Consider the following 22,955-nt stretch of genomic DNA (forward strand, 5'->3'; position numbering starts at 1 on the left):
AGTCAGAAAATCTGAGCTGAGGGGGGCTGTCTGGGTAGAGTTGGACAAGGCATCTAGGCTGAGGGACAGTGCCTCATTTTGGAAGGTGGTAAACCAATCATTATTTACCGATTATAGGCCGACACTGGACTCGATAATACCAGCAGAAACTTGGGTTTAGCATTTTTGTTATATTTTCAATCCTAGAAATGAAAAGCCTATTAGTCCCCCAAGCCAAGAGGATTATCACAACTTAGGATCATAAGAAGCTTTGAATGACATGATAAACAGCATTGATGTAAACGCTGCCATCAGGCGAAGCTTGGCGAGGAAGGCTCCTGGGCCTGATGTGGTACCCATGGACCTCCTCAAAGAAAATGAAGCTCTTTGGGATCCCATTTAAACTAACATTTTTAAAGCATCAATTAAGGGACTGCTAATTCCATCATGGAACAAGCAGGTGTCTCGAGACGTTGACTCTAACCATCTCGGGCACCCTCTTACCCCAGCATACCTGCCGCCGCTGCAGCCTGCAGCGCAAACACAACCCGCAGCCGGTGAAGGCATAGTAGGCAGAGCAGGCGGGTCAGGGACTGGGACTGGATTGCCATTTGGAGCGTTGGAGTGTTGGAGCAGGCGCTGACATTGGCGCTACCTGCCAGGAGAGGAGAGGAGGCAGGAGAGGAGCCGGGAGAGCGGCTGACCACAAGATCTGGTAGGACCTAGCAGACTCGGTGGAGTAGAGTGAGGTGAGCACAGCTTGCGGTGCAGTGTGATTGTGGTTGCGTCTGTGGTGAGTGAGTGGGCAGGTGGTGTTTCTATCGAACCCCCATCTCCACCGTACCCCCATCATCACCCCACCCCCACGCCCACCACCCTGTCCGCTCTTTGCCTATTGCCTCACTTTGCAACACCCATACCTACCAAAACAATCTGGTAACTTCCCACGGATTCCAAGACCAGCTTAGATAAGTACTCACCCTCTGACTCTTGCGGAGTGGGGAGAGACGGGGGCAGCTCTGACTATTGCTCCTATTAGCAATTGCGATATTGACGGTGGCAGCAACAGCGGCAGTAGCCTTTTCACCAGCCACTTCATCACTAATTAGCAAGCTATCCCTTTTCCTTGGAGCCTGCGACATTGCAGGCTGGGACTGACCTGGAACCCGACTCGGAGTGCATTGAGCAGAGGGAGCTGTGGGGACAGCAGAGGGCCACAAGGTTCACCAGCTAAAAAAATGAAATGCGATCAGGCAGGGTTAGAGGGTGCCTGCCCAGAACAAAAACAAGCAAACAAAAAAGAGGGTCTGTGTCACCAAAGGGCAGCACGGCTGAGTCCCAACCAAAACCTAATCAGGCAAAATTTCTCCTGACACTATCCCTGACTTAAGGGGCAACAAGGTGGAGATCGAACCAACTCAGAGCCGTTACAAACTGACACAGCCCAAAATGTATACCAAATTTCAAAAACCCGAGGGACACTCTTCTGTCAAGCTCAATTGCAGCACAAGGTCTGAGTACTCCACTCTCACCTTTTAAATCGTTGGATGATGGGAACAGGGAGACTCAGACAACTGACCAACGTGCAAAACTCGGCACAAGAAGCGACCTAGGGTCGAACGATTCATTATCTCTTCCTCACTTAAAACCCAATACACTTGCCTCAACATCAGATCCGGAAGGGGAAGCTAATCCACTGCAAGGTCCCCAGGGCTCTGTCGAAGTGGAATAGGCAAAAGCAAAAACACTTGGCGACCGAGATGCAACAATTAATCTGTCAAAGTATCTTGGACGACCTGGAAGAGATTACATAGGACAGCAGGATGAGGGAGGCCATAAAGGGAAAGCAAAGAACAACTGCACCATAGACGAGGATCTGTCTATAATAGAGCTAGGTACATCACCTATTGTCATCAATGAAGCCAAGATCAAAATGACACCCCCGCCAGACCCCTATCTGCTGTCCACAATGTCTCTCAAAACGGAAACAAAACTAGGACAAGAGCCTGGACACTTACAGGAGTTCTCCAACATGGACACAAGGGATTGGGAAGAATTATTGATAAACCCCACCTAGCGAACACCTGTGGGGCTCATGCTAGACAATCAAAATCCGTCCACACTACAGAACAAAGAGATTAAATGGCATCAGGAAAGGGAGGCCCTGTCACCAAGGTCGGATTTAGAAAACTCAACCAGATATCAGCAAAAACTGAACTCAGAAAATGCCTGGGCCAGCCTACTTAAAACAGCCCTCCAATACCAATCAGATAAAATAGACACACAGCTGACTCTATTAAACACACTGGCTGTGTTTGTGGTGGCTATCGATGAGAAACTCGGAGCCTTAAACACGCTTTTTCAGAGCTCACGTGGAAAACTTCAAGTCAGGGAGCTAAACTGTGGGTGCAGCCCCATAGTCGACAAATTGGCCTCTCTTCCCTTAATACTGAGCAATTTATGTGCACAAATCAAAGATTCAACACGGAACACTAGCGACCCTCAGCCAAAGGGCGTTTTCTCTACTGAGGATCAAACTGAAACCAGAGCAAGCACATATGGAGCGGGAAACTCCGCTCTTAAGCCCTCCACTCTAAAACCACCAAAAAGAGGCAACTCAAAAAATAACGGATGTAACAAGCCTCAGGCACCAGTATCTGAACCCGCCTGGAAGTTAATGGAAGAGTCGGATGTCCCAGGAGCAATATCAAACGCAAAACAAAGGCGAGCTCAAAGGGGAAAGGGTCGAAATCCAAAATCCATTTCTAAAAAGGAGGATTTTGCCCATCTCTTTAGATTGACATTCCCAAAACACCTGATCTTCCAAATCAACTATTTTCAGCGGAAATGGGCACAACTCACACAATGGTGTCATATGCTGAAGAAGGGGTGGCCCCTGACTCCAACCAGAAACTCACCACCACAGGCCCATCAATGCAGACACCGCTGGTTGAAGCGAAGGAACCTGCTCCTCCATGTCCAATAAATTGCACAGAGAGGAAGGCGCACATCAAAAACAGCAATGCAGCTCGAAACCGGAAGCAACTTTTATACAAGGGCACTTACCCAATTCAACGTCAGCAGGACTCACCGCTGAAGCCGACAAGTACCACAAGACCACCCTCCCTATCGCTCAGCCGGATCACCAATCAGTAAGGGCCAAAATTATCCGATCAATACAGTTTCCAATATCGGAGGAGACTAGCGTCCCGCAAACTGTACAGACCCAGAACAAGACAACATAAGAATCAAGGCCGCCTCCATGGAGGACACGGACAACCTGCCTGGAACTAGGCTGCTCTGCACTGGGCGAGTAGTGAATATAAATCTTAGCGATGGGAGCAAAGCAGAAGGAGCAACAACCCTAACCCTACCAAGTATCAATAACTGCGAGTCCATAAACTGGCAACAACTGGACAATTAAGTGCATGTCCCTAACAAAAACGGGAAAACACTTGAGTTTATACCAGCATATAGATCAAGAGAGGCACACGACATACTAAACAGAGGGAATATACGGCGGCTACTGTCGCATATACCTTTGTTATCAGACGTAACTTCTACAGATCTGGACTCAGTGGAGTTTGTCAATCAGGCTGACCCCAAGGGAGGTGAGGTCACACGGACTACCTGTACACTGGCAAGTACGGCACAAAAAATATTATTGGAAAGTTTGACATTCGGAAACTGGGGCATGAAGATTAAACCTATTAATACACCAGGCTACTCCGAGCCGCTAACCAAGCAGTGTGCAGATAGAAGGTCAATAAACCGGACCAATATCCCAACGTCTGTATTGAGAGGGGCAAGAGGGTGCTCACCGGCCGCCAGGAGGCACTCACACAAGACACGGATATATCGTTTAGAGTTTCCACAACAAGGAATTTGTCATGATGGCCGACACGGACATTTACTAACCAACCAAGAAACAATTGACAGAACAGCAGGTACAATCGACCAGGAGGCAAAATCAATTTATTACGAATATGCTCATGGAACATCAATGGGCTAAAAAGAAAGCTGGCATACCGGGACTTCATAGACTTTCAAAGGTCATTCCACATCATTGCCTTACAGGAGACGTGGTTGACTGATCCGCCACACTTACAAGGATACTTACGCTTCTTTTGACCAGCACTTAAAAAGGCAAGATATGGATATCTGCAGGGAGGCCTGGCAATCTATGTGATCAATACATGTACAACCTCAGCTCACATAGTTGGGTCGATAACACCAGAATCCATAGCCATAAAAATCTTCACCTCATTTGGGCCATCAGGGAAAGCGAACAAGGATATTGCAATATTAAGCACTTATATCCACCCCAACAGGAAAATCAAGGATACAAAACAATTGGAGAACTTTGTAGAGCTCTGCATGAGTGAGATCAAAATACCAGATACAATACTCACAGGGGATTTTAACCTACATCTACTTGGCTTATCATTAGCGGAGGAAGTAATATTACAGAACCAGCTATGGAACATCCCCCAAAAGAGAAATAATTAATCAGAACTACCAACAAAAACCATCCAGAGCATAATAGAGGAACTTGAACATTTAAACCTCAGAGCTGTGAATGGTAGAAGCACAGGCGACACTCCTCCGGCATTCACTCATCATTCACTCTAACCCTTTTTAATGAAATCTTTTCATTCAGTATGGGTGACAAAGCCGACAGTGATCACCGGCCTCAGGAGCTCACTCTTCGCACAAATATGCCAAAACTCATGAGATGGAAGGGTCAGCAAGGTATGACCACCACAATCAACTATATAAAAATAAAATTTGTGCAAGCGGTGCAAGAGAACTTGCAGCAAGCAGCAACACTTTTATTCGAATCTCGTGAAGGTGGCAATGAGATGGAGAAATGGACAAACTATACGAACGCCTTGGCAAAATCATTTGCCATCGCAATTAAAATCAAGGACACAGCAAAGCCGCAGCGGCAATTCCAACTTTACCAGGATCGAAAAGAGTAAGATAAGATCAATAAAAAACACTATTAATGATATGTTACGGCAGGTACGGTGGTCTCCAACGAACACCTTAAAACTAGCAGAATTACAACAGAAGAAAAAACAGCTGGAGCGAGCGATTTGGGAGGCCAGGAGAGACAATGAGGACACTCTATGGGCGAAATTGCATGCAGATTCCAAGCGGAAAGACAGTACAAGGTTCTGGGAGACAATAAAAAGATTTACCAACCCAGCACACGAGGGTTTGTCTTCAAATATATCCGAGGTGGACTGGGCTATCTACCTTGGAAATCACTTTCACCAAGAAAATATCTTATTACATACAGGGACCAGCTCAGAGACAATACAAGGAGAATTGCCGGGATTCATACCCTCAAATGATCACCTCAAAACAATTGAAAGCTATATAAAGAAGGGAAAACAAGAAGGGGCGCCGGGCCCAAATAGAATACCACCTGTGCTTTATAAACAAAAGGCAAATTATTGGGCAAAAGCACTTAGTCCACTGTTCATGGAAGAAGGCAGACAGCCCTACTTCCTTCGTCCTGGCGTGCCTCGATAATTTCACCTATTTTTAAGTCGGCCGATAAGACTCTGCCTAGGAACTATCGTTTAGTTGCCCTTTTGGATAATGAGGCAAAAAAAAATTGCAGGCACTCTGAAGGACGAATTACAAAACTCGGCAGAAGACAACTCAATTATACCCTTAAACCAAACTGGCTTCTCCAAATCTGTTGGAACGGTAACAAACATAATCACCATGGCTCTGTTAATAGATAAGGCAGAGACTACCAATGCCACTATACTTATGCTTTATCGATTACCGGGCCGCTTCTGATCACGTGAACCGCAACAAACTTTGGTCAAAATTAGCCGGCAGGGGCATACCACAGACTTTACTAAACCTGCTAATTAATCTGCATACTGGAACCTGGATCCAAGTAAAGCTGGGGGGACGGGTCAGCGTTATCAAGGAAGATACCAACAACAAAAGGTCTCAAGCAGGGCTGCATGCTGGCCCGACCCTTTTTAACCTATTTCTAGCAGACCTTATCCTGCTAATAAACGCCAGCAATTCGCACTCTCCTAAAGTCGGAAATCTTGCTCTACCATATCTACTTTATGCTGACGATTTAGTTCTGATCAGCCAAACGAAGGTGGGTCTACAGAATCTTCTTAACATTACATTTGATTACTCTGAGGCAAATAATCTGAACATCAACTAGGAGAAAACTATGCCAATCAAAAAGAATTCCAAGAATACACCTGTCTGGTTTTGGGGCAAGGCCCGCATTGACTCAGTAAAAGAATATAAATATCTGGGGGTGAACATCGACAAAGGGGGGCATTTGGCTGCCCAAAGGGACACAATCAAAAATAAGGGAACAACCCTAGCAATTTCATTGAGAAACCTGAACTCCAAACTGAGCGGCCCCTCACTTGCCCCACTGGTCAAAGTAATACGGGTAAAACTCCTGCCTACAATAACCTATGGGAGCGAGGCACAGAGGGGAAGGGACTCCAAAATCTTGGATGGTGTGGTTGCAAAAGTGTACAGAATAATCTTTGGTCTACCAATAAGAGTCTCTCCAGCACAGATTAGGCTCGAGTCTGGTGTTCAAAAACAGACCCTTGCAAGACAAGATGTGACAGTCATCTTTTGGGACAAAGTAAGAAAATCAAAACCAGGAACCCATAACTGGTATTTGTGGTTAGAACTACAACAGAAAAAAACATCACCAGCAACAAAATACCTACTAGCAAGCCTGACCACCCTGGGCCTCCTAGAGCTTTGGGAAACATCTATAAGCCACTGCCTTCTCAAATTCTCAAAAAATAACAAAGAAAACAGTAAAGAGACAATCCTGGATAGAAGACAAGGCAGCCATATCCAGAAGATCGCACGGCTGGATGATCCTGAGCTCCTATACCTCTCCCGTTGCTCAAAAATACCTAGCCCTGGGGTTTACCAAATCCATTAAAATACAATTCCTGAAGTACCGACTTGGCTTGCTACCATGCATAAAGCACTATCCACATTGGATAAAAAAACAATCCGATTCCATCTGTCGCCTATGTGGCACAGCGCAAGAGGATATGCTGCATTTCCTCTGTACGTGCAAAGAACTAACACAGGAACGGAAACGGCTCTTAGAGCCACTTTTTAACCAGAGAGGCATCCGCACACAGAGGCAGGCCGTTCTGGCCTGCTTTTCACCAGGGGACACGCAGCTGAACTGCTGCCTGGTAAAATATTTGAGGCAAGCAGAGAAGAGATTGCCACAAAATCAAGATGCCGACTACCGGTCGCTAACTTTGGACAGAACAACACTATAGTCATAAAGAACTGAGTCGGATGCTGCTAAACAAATATTTTGTACAGATTTTATTGATTCTTAGAAAATTGTTTTATACTATTTTTTTAAATTGTAACTTATAAATTAAATGTCATGAGATACTCTGTAGCAAGTAGCTATCTGACCGATGCCCGATGGAGCTACCTTGAGAGCTATAGGGGAGACTGGCTGTGGATTCCCTCCTCGGCCGTCACCTACCCAGTCGGTCATTGGGCAGACTTTCTCTTCGTCTCTCCCCCTATCCGCTCTATTTGTCTCCCCTTCTCGCTCTTTAATGTGTTGCATATATTTATCTATACCCCCATACCCTTCTAAGCTCCATTTATTTTGTCTTCTACTCTCTTGAAATGTTTTTCTAGTAACTGATGTAACACGTAACTGATGTAATTTTGTCATTTCTGTGGAACCTTATGTAAAGCGCTCCGATACCTCCGGGTCTAGCCAGCGCTATATAAAACTCTAAAAATAAAATAAATAAATAAAAAATAACTATGCTAAATAAAGTACTTACTTACCATCATGGAGCAAAGCTACAGTGGTCCCAATATTTAAGAAGAGGGATCGAAAATCCCTGGCCTGTTACGTCCCATATTTCTCCTGCATAACTCCTTAAAACGTTTGGGTAAGGTCTTGCTCCAAAACTTGAAGCCTGGTTGGATGAGACTCCGTTTCTGTCCAATGCCCAGCATGGATTGCATCCAAGAGTCGGCACTGTGGAGAAGTGCCTTAATCTGCAACTGAGCAAGGTAAGGAGAGACTCCATCCATCTTGCGTTCATGCATCTCTCCTCTGCATTTGATTTGGTCAATAGGAGAAAGTAGTGGGACTGTATGACCAGGATGGGGATTGAACCAGGTTTAATTGGGCTCCTACAAAGAATGCACTGGGACACCAACATCAGAGTTAGATCTGGTGATAATGGGGTGCTTACAGTAAATATCAGGTCACACTTAGGGGTGAGAAAAGGGTGCATCTAGGCCCCTTTTCTGTTCCTCATCTATATCAATAACTTAGAATCCCACCTGACTAGGATAGGGAAGGATCTCCTTAGAATCAAGGCCGGAGCCCTGCCTGTGCTGCTGTATGTAGACAACGCTAAAATAATGACAAGGAATGCTAATGGCATCTGGCTTCTTTTAGATGCATTTTAATATTTTTGGGGGGCCTCAATCTTAAAACAAACTTACAAAAATCTTTCTCAAATGAGCTTGGGGTTGGCATGGGGGGGCATGGATAAGATGGCGGCGGAGTAGCAGCGTTCCTTTGGATCTCCGATCTCCGTGGCCGGTAAATCAGCATGTGCCCCGTTTCCCGAAGGAAAGACAACACTGAGACAGACGGGAAGCGGCTGAGTCGGCGCCGCGCCGGAGACGCTTTGGGCCTTCGCTCCAGTGGACGAGACGTGGTGCGAAGTGAGGCAGATACTTGGGCCACGCTGCAAAACGGGTGCACTCACTGCTGCGGCCGGAGTGGAGCCCCCTACGGAGACAAAGAGGGCTTTTGGTGCGGCTGCGAGGGCTTGGTGGTACCCGGGCTGGGCGGTGAAGGAAGCGGCCTACTGACCCACGGCTGATCGGGGAAGGACTACACATGCCGAGGCCTAGGAAAGGAGCCGCGCTGCAGCCCAGCCGGCAAGCAGAAAATGGTCCAGAGCAACGCCATCCTGACTCCTCAACAAGGGAACAACATAGCGTAGGGCCTGAAAGCGGCATAGATAAGGTGAGAGCTGCGAGGCATACTCTGCTGCAGAGAGAGGCCTGAGACGGCGACGAGCCTGGCTAGGCCTGATGTGATTGAAAGGTGGCAGCTGAGGACGGGGGAAAGGAGAAGGCCCTGGGGTCGCCCCAACGGTCACCAAGAACCAGATACTAGCAGCGCTAGGTCCATTCCCAACCAGGGAATAGCTGCAGCGACCTGGGAAGAAGAGTGGGCCCCACCCCCGGCAACCCCCTCTTGTGCGCAGAGACGAAAAGCTGGCCCCAAGCCTTGAGAGCACCCCCAGTTGGAGGAAGTGAAGCCCTGAAGTTGAGCAGCCGGCCCGGAGTGGGCTTAATAAAGATCACTGGCGCGGATTGAGTCACCCGCTGGCCCCGACTCTGTGAATACCACACTTACTCTAACCAGATGGGAGGACTGCAAGCCAACTCAGAACTGGGGGGCAAGGTCTGGGGTCAAGGCGACAATGCACCATAGATCGAACACCCTTTGAGACTGATGGTGAAGTGGGCACCCAAGATAACATAGCACACTGATTCACTCCGCCAGGCCTGCAGATTCCCCAGGGGGCTTGCGTACCTAGAGAAGGCTGGATTGAGAGGCAAACAGAAGAGCAACGCGACCCAATAGCGATGACCACGCACCATACAAAAAGATCTGACAATCAAGGACCTCCTGCAGAAACCAGGCACTAAAAAGGTGGAACACCAAGGGGCCCCACCACAGGAGAAGATAAGGATCCCTCTTGAGAACAGTCGGAGGTGCCAATTACCTGTGGCTTTTTGGAGCAGCTGTTCGGGACTCTTGGAGAAGACTTCGCAGGCCTGAGACAAGATGTCGCCTCCGCCATCAAGCAGATTAGAGCTGCGATACAGGAACTTAGGGACTGAGTGGACTCCCTGGAAAGGAATGGAGACCGGAGAGAGGAGAAGAACACTGAACAAACCCATGAGTTGCTGGAGCTCAGGGACTGGAACGAGGAGCTGTATCTTCGCCTCGAGGACCTCGAGAACTGCTCTCGGAGATCCACCATACACATTAAGGGAGTACCTCTTCTTGCGGATGGGAGTAAGCTGGAGGTATGGTTGACCCACCTATTCCAGCATGTGGCGCCGGCACTTGGAGATAAAGAAATTGTCCTAGATCGCACACACCGCACAGGGCGACCCGTCAGGGAACGTGGACAACATCAAGATATTCTTACATGCCTCCACTCTTTCCAGCAGAAGGAGACCATTATGGCGGCCACTAGAGATAAAGTGGCCATTGCCTTCGAGGGTCTCTAGGTTGGAATATACCAGGATTTTTCTCCAGTCACTCTTCAAAGAAGTAAAGCCGTGAAGCCAGCCACAACTTACCCGCAGGATAAAGGGATCCGCTGGGGTAACCCTTTCAGGCTCTCATTTGTTTGGGATAAAGGAACACACTCAGTACGGTCACTGAAGGAGGTGCAGAAGGTGCTTGGTCTCGAGCTGGGGAAGGGAGACGCCCCAGGCTCCTCCACGGATGACTCTGCCACACACGGCTTGCAAAACCTGGAGGACGACGAGGGAACAGATGCGGAAAACCTTCCAAACCTACTGCCACGGAGAGACAGAAAGAAAGAGAGGCCCTGCTCCTACAGATACAGAACCGGGACGGGGCTGGGGACAATCCTAATGTTTGAGCGCAGTGTCTACAGTTTCCCTCTATCATTGGGATATAGAATCCACTAGAGGTGACCAGTGACAAAGAAACCTGGCCTCAGCAGGGTGGGCTCACCTTCGTCGACGAGATGACCAACGACCTGACATATGGACCCGTGCACGATAGTGAGTTCTATGCCGATTGGACGGCATTCTCCAATTATTTGTTCATCTAGCCAGTCTCTGTAGTTTTCTTCTCCCTTTCTTTCTATCTCTCTAGACACGGGCCTACAACAGAAAATGCTACAGGTTGGGAGGACTAGCAATACGAAGGTCAGAGGATACAGGGAAACAGGGAGGGAGTTAACACGCGTATGGGGGAAGTCAGAACCAGGGTGGAGGGGGGACCCCTGGCTCCGGGTGGTATACAGCTCAACCACAAAAGTCACTGAGACATGCACTACACCTACGCTATGACCGGGAGGGAGACGCCGACCCGGAAACCACTACAGCTGAGGAGATGGAATGGGAGAGAAAATAAGAAGGGTAGACTCTGTCAGTGCGCCATATAAACACAAGGGAACCCAGATGGACCGGGGACAGAGGGGACTCACCCCGGCTTTTATGCTACCCAGAAGGCGATCCCCACTCCTCCTTTTAAAGACTCATATGTCCACAATTGAGGTCAGGATAATGAGCTACAATGTCCGGGGACTCAACACACCCGTTAAGAGACGCCCTCACAATGCTTAGGCAGGCCTGCTGCGATATATGTTTAGTGCAAGAAATCCACTTGCTGCGCGCAGACTGGAAACGCCTCCGGTCTAAATGGCATGATGGACAATATTCTTCCTCGACCACAGGGAAGAAGGCCGGAGTGGCTATTCTAATAGCTTCACACTTCCCAGGAATTGTATAGGAGTACACGTAGAAATACCGGGCAGGATATTGGCAGTGCGAGTCAAAGTAGGATCCCCCACATACACCATAGCCTCTATATACAGCCCTAATGAACACCAGGAGGCCTTTCTTTGGGATTCACTGAATGTCATTATAGACTCCCAAGATGAGGATTTGGTGATAGGGGGGGGGATTTTAACATAGTACCTAACTCACAGCTCGATAGGTCAGTAGCACGGGCGGGTAACTCCGTCTCCCTTTCAGAATCCATGCTACAGAGGCTTGGGGAGGCGGGGCTGACGGACGCTTGGAGGCAACGCAACCCTACTGCTTGAGAACACACCTTTTTTTCAGCATCTCACCAAACATACGCACAAATTCTGGACCTCTCCCCGCGTCACGTGCTGTATCAAAGATATAATGATAGGAACGCCGGCGCTGTCAGATCACTTGCCTGTTTCACTGACACTACGATTGCCTGGGGGCCATCCTCATCTGAAATCGTGGAGGCTCAATCATAAATTACTCACATACGATTCCAGTATGGCCGTCGTACGGGCCGGGATCCGTAATTACTTGTAAATCAATGATGATGGATCGGTTCCGGTCCCCCTGCTGTGGGAGGCCCTGAAGGCAGTCATACGGGGCAGGTTTATATCTATCGCTGCGGGACTGAACAAAGATAGAAGGGACAGGTGGGAACTACTTGAGTCGCAGGTCAAGGAGCAAGAAGGGGTCCACCGCCGCACTGGAGCGATGCAGACAAGAAGACATGTTACTAACATGCGGAAGCAGTTGAGGGCCTTGGACTGCGACCGCACGGAGTATGCGCTCCTACGTACTAAGCAGCGCTATTAAGAAGGGGGTAACAAAGCTTGGAAATTCTTAGCACACCTGCTGAGGTCCCAGACGAATTCACGCCGCATTGCCGGAATAAGGGCTCCTGAGGAGAGATCTCCAGAGCGACACATAGCGGCTCCCAGAGCGGCTCTGTTCAAAACTTTTTCACCACACTATACACAGCAGAGCAACTGGATGAGGCGGTGGCCGAGGACTATGTCCGTCGACCACTGGTGGCGTCCCTCTCCCTGATTGATGCAGAAGCTATGGACGCGGATAACCGCCCGAAGAGGTTCTGCGGGCCATACAGAAGTTAACAGTGGGGAAAGCTCCAGGAGGGACGGTTTTCCAGTACACTTTTAAAAAGCGTTTGCCCCTGAACCGATACCTTAACCCCCTCAATGTCTATTGCGGAGGTGGTGGTAATACCGAAACCAGGGCAGGTCCCACTAGAGCGCTTCGTACCGCCCGATTTCCCTTTTAAATGTTGATCTAAAGATCTTCACTAGCATGCTGGCAGCTCGCCTGGCACTGCATATGCAAGGCCTGGTGGATCCAGATCAATCCGTCTTTATCCCCGATCGTAACTGTAGCGATGGGACGAGATGCCTTTGTCACTTACTAGACAAAACTCAACGTACCCAACAGCCTGCGCTGCTTCTGTCGGTCGACGCCGAGAAGGCGTTTGACAGGGTACATTGGCCGTACTTGAGACACGCTATGTGTAGATTTGGACTTGGGGACTGCTATTGTAGCTGGGTCATTTGCATATACAGAACACCGCAAACCCGCATCAGAGTGAACGGCTTAGCTTCCTGCCCGATTCGGATCTGGAGGGGGACTCGCCAAGGGTGACCACTCTCCCCTTTGCTTTTTGTGCTCTATATGGAGCCATTTGCTGAAAGAGTCAGACAACTTCAAACGATTACTGGGATTCGGATGGGTGACGGAGAGCACAAATTCTCACTGTACGCGGACGATGTGGTACTATTCCTCACATGCCCAATGCTCTCATTCCCTCCCACCCCCCATTAGAAGAAATTAAGACATTCAGGGCCTCATGTAGGTAGCCAAATACCGGTCGGTAACGGCCGATTTTCGGTAAATATGCCGTTACCGACCGGTATTCAGACAAGTGAGATGTAGGAGTCCAAAAACCACTTTTCGGTAAATATGAGGCGGTAAATACCGATTCATATTTACCTAATTCTAAAATACCGATTCATATTTACCGAATACATTATTAACGAATCGGTAAATATGAAGTGGTAAATATGAAGTGGTAAAAATTGAAAATGACATGTAGGAGCAGTCGGTAATTAAGAAATCCAGGAAAATCGGTAAATAAGAGTCGGTAATTAACACGGATGGAAAGCAGGTGGTAACCATCAACAATGCATATAAGCAATCCCAAAATGCAACAGCGTGGACAACATGGCCGCCATGTACGTCATTGCAAGGCGCCTACGTCTACAGGCAGCAGGACTGAGGGTGTGGCGACGGGAGGAACAAATCTACAGACAGCGCATCACACTATTCCAGCTGACTGATGCAGAGATACATGAGAGGTACAGGCTACACCCCGAAACCATCATGGACTTAATCAGGGACCTTCACCCACTCCTGGACCAGCCAATAAGAAGGGCGCACGCCATACCCCCACATGTGCAGGTGCTCTGCAGCCTACATCTGTTGGCATCCGGCAGTTATCAGGTGGTGATAGCTGCGGTGGGTGGGGTATCCCAGAGTTGCCTGTCACGTTTCTTCAGGAAGTTCCTGGATGCCATGATGCAGAGAATGCACCACTACATCAGCTTCCCAAACACACAGGCTGCACTGCAGAAAACAAAAACAGACTTTTATCACATGGCACAGTTCCCCCATGTCATCGGCTGTATTGATGGTACACACATCCCAATCTGTCCTCCAGCTGACACAGAGCACATCTACAGGAACAGGAAGTCCACCCACTCCATCAATGTGCAGGTGATCTGTGATGCAGGGAACATCATCACAGATATTGTTGCAAAGTTTCCTGGGAGCACCCACGACTCTTACATCTTCCAGAATAGTGGGATCTACACACGACTGAGAGCCGGAGAATTCGGAGAGGGTTACCTGCTGGGTAAGTAACAGTGACGCCCCTTGAAACCTGCAAATCAGAGTGTATAGAGGCATGTAACTGATGGTTCCCTTTTACTCATCCAGGCGACAGTGCATATGCATGCCGTTCATTCATCCTCACTCCCTACCTACACCCAGCAACCCAGAGTGAGAGACGATACAACGTGGCACACAAATCTACACGCAATGTGGTGGAGCGCACGTTTGGACTGCTGAAGAGCAGGTTCCGCTGCCTCCACAAGAGCGGAGGCGCACGCCAGTACAAACCCATCACCTGCTGCAAGATAATTGCCACTTGTGCAATGCTGCACAACCTTGCCACGAAAAAAGGTACAGATGTGGAACTAACATATTTTGAGGACAACGAGGATGAGTCAGGCCAGCCAGAGGGCAGCGCAGCTAGAGTGCCAACTGCAATCGATGGGAGAGAGAGACGGGCAGAGATCACATGCAACTATTTCTGAGTAAGTGAGGGGACACAGCGAGTCGTGAGAAGTCATGACGTAGTTTAATGTGGCACCACGCCATGAACACATGAACAGGCCAATCTGGCAATATGCCATCTATACAATGAGTATGTCCAGGGTTACGTCACCCAATGGCAAGTGGATAAGCAGGGCCACATCAATGTTTGCGCATACGCGCTGCAGTGGTGGATTGCACGGCCTGTGCATCCTCACTAGAGCCAACCCCAAGCCGCCTGCTGCTCCTGCGTGCTTCGGGGACGGGGGGTGTGATGCTGCTGCTGGTGTCGATGCTCTCCGCAGCATCCCCTGCAGCAGTTGTCGACGCCTGACTTGTCAATAGCACCCCTAGTGCACTTGTCACCTGCACCATCCCCCGTGACAGGTCGCTGCAGCACTGTGTTAGGCCCTCCTGCATCGTCACAGAGCGCCGGCAAAGTAGGGAAGTCGCAGTTGCCAGACGGTTGAGTGCCCTGCTGGTAGTGTCCCTTCTCTGGCGTTCCCGGCGCCGTGCTTCGATGTCAGCATCTAATTTGCTGCACAACTGCTGGATTGACTGGGACATGTCCCGAATGCCCGCAGCCATGCCGCCAATGTTTGTGTCCATGTTGACTAAGCTTGTCCTCATCACCCGCATGTGCCTCTGGACTGACATTACTGCCTTTGATTGCAGGCGCTGTTGCTTCAACATTTGGCCCTCGAGCCCCAAGAAGACACCATGGCCGTCAGTGGGTGCTGGTGGACTCTGGACACGCGACCTGCGGCGCCCTCTTGCTCCCGTCTGTGCTGCCTGTGATGTTTGGGGCACAGTGGGATGGCTCCCTTCCTGGGGCCCGGTGCAGTCTTCTGGGCCCATGCTGTCGTCTGACGAGGTGTCTAAGGCTCGTAGCCTGGCTGCTGGACGCCTCCTCATTCTCACACCTGCAAGCGGAGATGTGGCCGGTGAATCGAACATGAGTGGCGATGCTGGCTCTGGTGGTGGTGATGCTGGCTCTCGGTGAGGTGATGCTGGCTCTGTGTGCGGCGAGGCTGGCTGCGTAGGTGGTGCGGCTGCAAGTGGGCCTGCTCCCTGGTCTGCACTCGTGCTGGCTAGAGGTGATTTTTGTGGCCGGTGTGCCGTCTCCCCTGCAGCATGCCCTGTACTGCATGATGTCACATCTGTGGACAGAAAAACAACATTGGCTCAGTGTCCCCGAAGGGCTGCATTGCAAGCGTCACAATAAATCATTTCACTTTCCAATCTGTCCTCTGTCTCCTTGTGCCTCGAGTGCGTGACATGCCTTGTTGCCCTGTGACATTTACGTCATGGTTAGTGTTGCCCTGACTACATCTCCCGGAATGCATTGCCTGTCTGCACTGACACGTGTGGACTGCAGTGTGATTCTCGTGTCACAATGGGGGATGTGGGATAGGGGTAGGGGCGGCTACATTGCTGTGCTTTCGTCTTACCTTGGTGTGTTGCGGCTCTGGCAGAGCTGTCGGCGTCCCCAAGACCCACGACGCTCTCTTGCTCGAGTGTGGCCGCCACCAGCTCCTCCAGTTCGGTGAGGGCAGGTGCCCTGTTGGTTCCACCTCCGGTCTGGCTGGCCTCCTTCTGGATGTCGCCCATCTTCCTCTTGGTCACAATCCTCAGGTCATACCAGCGCTTTTTGAGGACCTCAATTTCCCTGTGGGTCACTCCCACAGCATTGACCTGCGCCTGGATGGCCAGCCATATGTTGCGCTTTTCGGCCTCAGGCACTTGCAGGGATTGCCTCCCAAACAGCTTCTGGTGCTGCTTCACCACCTCCTCCACCAGCACCTGGAGTTCCTTGGGGCTGAATTTGAGCTTCCTCCTCCTTTCCCCTCCGTCTTTCTGTGTGCTCTGGCTGGACATGCTGTTCGTTTCCCGCTCGCACATGCAACTGCTCCCTGCCTCTCCTCTGCACTCCGAGCCTCTCCAGGGTCGGCTAATTATGTACACCTGCCTGGGTGTGGCCACTTCGGCTAATTGTGTACACCTGCCTGGGTGTGGGCAGTTCCTGGTTGGGTGGGCTGTCGTTGCACAGGATTAGCTGTTTCGTCAAGTCATGTGATGTTATTTACCGAATCCGTACGTACCGATTCGGTATTTTCCGATTCGGTAGATACCACCTCGGTATTTTCCGAATCGGTAGATACCACCTCGATATTTTCCGATTCGGTAATTATCACCTCGGTATTTACCGAATCGGTGAATTCCGATTCGTATTTACCGACTGTTACCGAATCGGTAACTGTTACCGAATTTTTACCTACATGTAACTTACCGATTCTAATTTACCGATTCGGTACGGCTCGGTATTTAAGAACCGGTAAAATTTATTTACCTACATGAGGCCCTCAGTGCGGTATCAGGATTCAAAATCAACATACAAAAAACATTGGCACTTGGCCTAACCCTGCCCAGAGCTGAGTAGGATCAACTGGGTCAGGAATTCCCGTTTGCGTGGGCCCAAGGGAGCGTCACTTACTTAGGGCTGCAGATATAACCCACGACGGAAAGGACGGTTAAGGCTAACTATTCAGCCTTGCTAGATGAGATCAGGCGCGAAATTCTTAACTGGAAGAAACACACCATGTCATGGCTAGGCAGATTGGCGGCCGTCAAAATGACTCTCCTGCCCCGCATCCTGTACGTGATGCAGACGTTGCCACTATGCCCCCCCCCCCCCCCGGACACTTACGCAATAACAAAACCTTATCGGGAATTCTATATGGGAAGGGAAAAGAGCCCGCATGGCACGACATCAAACATTCCTGAAGCAAGCCGACAGGGTCTTGGGGTCCCGCACTAATAGAAATACTTTCAAGCAGCGCAACTACGATATATGATCGAGTGGTACAAATTAGAGTCTGAAAAACATTGGTGTTTTATCAATTGCATGAATGCACATATGGAAAGTTCCCTGGTTTCCTAAACGGCATAGACAGGCTGGCACTTACATCTCGACAGTATTGAGGGCGACCCTTGGGGTGTGGGACAGAGTACAGGAACCCTTTGGCCTTTCAACCCCCGTTTCTCCACTAACACTTTTAATAGGTAACCCAGATTACCCCCCTGCGAGGGAAGGGTCCGGGTACCTGAAATGGCAAGAAGCCAACTGTAAGAGGATAGGTGACTTTTTCGATGAGAAGGGGATTATGGACTTCCCCGGATTGGTCTCAGGCTTTGGGATTCCCCAAGACGCCGATTGGCAATATCTGGCAATCCAACACTGGGGAACACAACCTCTGGTGCAACCACATGCTGGCCGCCCCTCACTAAATTTGAGATATGCTACATCGCATGTCAGACAAGCTCTTGCTGTCAGATATTTACTCCTTTTTGAATAAGCCCCAACACATCGTTAAGACCCTAGCGCAGCGTAGATGGGAATCCGAGATGGAACGGGAATTTTACCCTAAGGAGTGGCAGGACATAATTCACAGGGCCAGAGCCTCCTCCTGTAGTACTGCAGGGAAAGAATGTTTTTAAAGACCGCACATTATTGGTACTATACCCCGGTTAGAACTGCAAAATGTAAACCCAGGGGAAGCGATTTTTGTTGGCGCAACTGTGGGCAACCGGGCACCTTTACCCATAGTCCCTGGCATTGCCTGAAAATACAGACCTATTGGAACACAGTCTTGCAGGAGGTAGACTTTATTCAACACACCGAAATACCCAGATTTCCCAGCTACACCCTGCTGGGGCAGCCAAACCCACTTACATACCCTCTTAAGTCAAGTCGGGGACAGGCCATCAATCTAACACTAGGTGCCACCAAGCAAGCGCTGCTGACCCGTTGGGGAACGGAAGAGGTCCTGACTAAGATAGACTGACTATACAAGGTATGGGAGATATTGGGCATGGAAAAAAATCAGAGCCGGCTTGTCCCGTAATCTACCTAGATTCGACAAAACATGGGGTACCACCATTGAATTCCTCTCCTCCAAAATTATGGAACTTACCTGCCCAAGATACCTCCGAGTGCTCTGACTCCCCAACACAACCTCCCATTCAGGAGACCACTCCCAAAGCGAAGAATAATCCAACCTGTGGCTACCCACTAGTCATGTGTACGCAGAAATCCTCCCCAGGCACCAGAACTCTCCTCCTTCTCCTCTTATACTTATACTTTTGCTTCTTGCTCTTTTCTTGTCATTCTATCTTACATAATGCTTTCTCTATTGTTCCCCACTGGCCTTAGAATGTAGGTGGCGGCTAATGTTAACCTATGCATCTTTAAAATAAATAAAAAAAGATTTAAACCATAAAATTAGCCTATGCCTAAGAAGTGTGAAAACTAGGACTGTCTTCTTGGGGGGAGGGGGTCAGAAATCCATAGAGTGAAGTGTTTTAATTATCTGAGGCTTTCTTCTGATCAAAACCTAACCTGGCACAGCCTGCATCCATTCAGGGCTGCTCATACTCAAAGAGCTGTGGAGGCAGTGTTTTCATCTGCGAGAAGGCTGGGCCACAACCGATCGAAGAACTGACAAGAGATTTATCAGAGCAAATGTGTTTCTGTGGTGACTTGTCAGGCAGGGGTCTGGGAATATAAACGTCCTGGGCCAATTGAGCAGGTAGAAAATACGTTTACTCATAGGCTACTGGTCGTCCCCCAATCATGTACTGCCTCTATGTGCCTATCAGAGTTGGACTTAACACCTGTAGGTGACAGGATAAAGATAGTACCACTACTCTTATGGCTGAGGATTTGGGGGAACCCTGATGTTTAACTCTACGGAAGTACTGGAGGGATGTCTTTCTATGGACAATGCTCTCAATATACCATGGATTAGATTTATAAAAAATATTTCTAGAGTTGGACCTTCAGGAGTACGCCTAAAACCTGGCCAGGGCTATCTCCAAGGTAAAGGAAGCATTTTGATAAAGGCAAGGCAGAAAAAAATCATTTTTAGTCTGAGACCCTTTCGGCCCTTTTTAGGTCTCGCTAGAGCCAGCGCATGCGCTGGTCTGGCGAGACATTTAGTTAGTGGGTTTTGAAAGTGCTACCCAGGCAGCTGGCCTCAAGCTTGCGATTACGCGCACAATCGCGCGCTGAGCCGCCATCTGCCTTTCCTTTGTTGTCATGGGTAATTAAGCACCTCACTCACGGGCACCTTTTTTTATTGCAGTTCCATGACGTGCTCTCTGTTTAAAGCCTTCAGTGCTTATTTAGCTTTCAGCGCACGCTCTTGTTCTCTAAGAAGACACTGCGTGCAAATGTTGTGACATGAAATAGTGGGCATGAACTACAAAACACGCTGGATTTTTATTAATACGATGTAGTTTCATTAGCATGTCATAAAACCGCTTTTGTATAACCCAGTCCCTCCTGAATGTGGTTACCTCCTGACTGTCAGCTATTCATTTAATTAAACCATGGAATTGCTTCCCCGCTTCACAAACCTGTATATTTTTCTGCAAGTCAGCCGGTAAAACTAATTAAGCGATGTGAACGTACATAGTGATACACATTCAGGCATACTTATGTAGCATTTCTGACAATTCTCACGCAGCCCCATATCGATCATAAGATATGTTTTCATACGTGGTTTATGCCATTTTCGCTAGTATAAATAAATCGAGAAAAATATCACTTTTGTTAACTTGTCCTAAGAAAAAAACATGCACTTCCTGAAAGAACGATTTTCAAATTATGCAGCAAGGCACGTAATCACTCTTTCCTTGCTGTACGTCCAAACTTTTTGGCAAAGTTCATTCCCGCTTCTCGCAGGCGCTCATAAAACTTGCGCAATTGTGCAAGTGACACAGGAACGGGCCTCTGTGTGCGTTGGGTCATTAGCACCAGGCCTATTGGCTTTGTCAATGCTCGTTTTTAATGCACGCACTTAATTTAATTAGGCAGGCGTGGCAATCAACTAGTGATGTCTGAGTGTTACATTTTCATTATCTTTGGTTAAATTAGAAGATTTTTTTTCGTTAAATGAGAAATACAAATTTAGCTTTTTGAAAGGTGTAGACGTGAAGAAAAAATAAAATGTCTTCCAAACCACATTTTCCCACTACATTTTCCAAGTTGTGTATAGCCGAAAACATATACACACATGAAAATATTTTTTATTTTAAAAAAGTTGCACCAAGTTAGTCAGTACCACAACTACGAAGCAAGGAATAGGGACGTTCTGATAAGCTGCCTAGAGCACAACAGCGGTCCAACTTTTATTCAGAAGAGTCACATCTATGTCAGATTTTCCGCATATTTACGTCAGATAAATCCATGTGAAATAAATCTGAATAGGAATCCACGTTGTTGTTGAGAGGTTCTACTGGAAAACAGTATGGCATTGAACCTCGCGGAATAAGACAGGACACCCACACACTTTCTTCAAGTGAGCACAGGGGGTGATTCACCTGCTTTCTACAGCATTCAATTTTCAGTTGCCATCAATTTTCAAACTGTTCATGCTAAAAAAAAATCTGCATCATTCGCTTGCGTACAAATGGATTATGTTTACACCATTGTCCAATCACAAAACACTAAAAATTCTTCCCAGAGGCACTTCTGCTTTATTGGTGAGGCACTCGGGTTACTGCATTTTAATGTAGGGTGTAGGCAATGCACATGGCCCTTCTCAAAATATGTTTATGTCAGATGAATCTCCAGATCTGCTCATTAGCTATGACCCCTGTCACGACACACAGGTTACGGATTAATGTGGGGTTCAGCTTCATAAGTCACTGGTGTATTCCAGGAAACATCAGAGTTTTAATACGTCATCTCATATGTCTGGCACTATTGTGATACGTTAAGGTCTTTGCCTAAATGGGTCTTCAACTAGCAAATCACAGCACCCACACCCCTTTCCATTTCAGACTCAGTTACACTCCATTATGTCCTCTGTCTATTTCTCTCTCCGCATCACAACTGCTCTGTTTCCTTCCCTAACTCTCCTGCCTATCTCGGTCTTCCTCTCCGGTCTTCTCCACACATCACAGCGACAGGTCACCCCCCCCCCCCATCTGTACGTCATTATGTTAAGGAACGGTCATAACTTATCTAGCTGCGTCAAAATAGGCCCCCTATGCCAGGCAGTACTACCTGCGGCTAGCAGAGAGATGTCTATTCAGTGGGTGGTTACAATGTTATGATATTTCCATAAGTTGACTTTTCTGGATACCTTCCGGACACTAAGCGGTCCTTCTTGAAAAAACTGCGCATATCCTGTTTAGGAACATTACCAAAGTAGAGCTTATAATCCAAGACAAGCTTTGTTTACGCTTTTTTTCTCCCACAAATAGCTGTACCATGTTGTCATACATTTTTAACTGTATCAGTTGTTATAGTAATTTCTAGCAGCATTCGAGAAAAAATGAGGTGGAAGATTTTGAGTTGCTGGACTCGGTTGTGTATGGTGGATCATATATTAGGAAAGTGATCACTCAATGACCTGAAAAACCTGTTTACAACTATGAAAAATGTTGAATCCTTATAAAATTTCTATCAAACTCCATATGTCTAAGGGCACGTAATTGTCTAAGGGCACAAATTCTGGAAACCAAGAGAAATGTACTCTATTTTGGGCAATGATATCAGACGTTATGTTAAAACAAGCATTGGCATAGCCAATAGGTCTCGCCTTTGGGACCTTATAAGTATTTAGTTATGCAGCACAATATCCTTACCGCAACAACATTAACTGTTGCATGGCTAAAAACTTATAAGGTCCCAAAGGCGAGACCTATTGGCTATGCCAAATGCTTGTTATAAATGTTTTATGCATCTTATCATTGGCATGTACTCTATGTAGTGTCTAACTCGAAAATAACTGTATTATCCCCAGATGTACCCTGAACCTTGAAATGCTGCTCTAGTTATGAAATCTTTTTTTATCATCTGAAATGCTGCTCTATATATGAAATCTTTTTATCATCTGTAATTTTATGGCCATAATTGGCCGGATAACGTGTTTGTGACAGACTGACCAGCCACTATTTTGTGA

This window comes from Triturus cristatus, chromosome 6 (genome assembly GCF_964204655.1).
Source record: "Triturus cristatus chromosome 6, aTriCri1.1, whole genome shotgun sequence".
NCBI classification, from domain to species: Eukaryota; Metazoa; Chordata; class Amphibia; order Caudata; family Salamandridae; genus Triturus; species Triturus cristatus.